We start from the raw sequence: 424 nt of genomic DNA on the forward strand, positions 1-424 counted from the left end.
CATCTGCCTTATGGCTTGGTATGAAATTAGTTTATTCATATTAGTTAGTATCAAGTCAGTCAACTGAGTGTGCTGGGGAAGGAGGCAAGGAGACTGTAAAGCCTGATCTTTACAAATAATATCTCCCCCATACATAACTTAGGAGAGCATTGAAAAAGCAGTTATCCATACAGTGGCGGATCTAGGATTTTTAAAGGGAGTTTCTGAAAGTTGGTAGCTATAAGGCACCTGATGACATTTCTTGAGAAAGTTTTGAGATGTTAGAAGCTCTGAGAGTGGATTTTAGGCTACTTTTAGTTAGCAATTACAATAAATGCAATGCTTTAAACTGTAGCTAGAGGATTCCACGAATCACAAACCGCATACTACCCCGCATACGCTAAAAAATTTCCCGGTTCAGATGCGCTCCTGGTATAGCGCACCC

Source organism: Dysidea avara, chromosome 13, assembly GCF_963678975.1.
Source record: "Dysidea avara chromosome 13, odDysAvar1.4, whole genome shotgun sequence".
In the NCBI taxonomy this organism is placed as follows: domain Eukaryota; kingdom Metazoa; phylum Porifera; class Demospongiae; order Dictyoceratida; family Dysideidae; genus Dysidea; species Dysidea avara.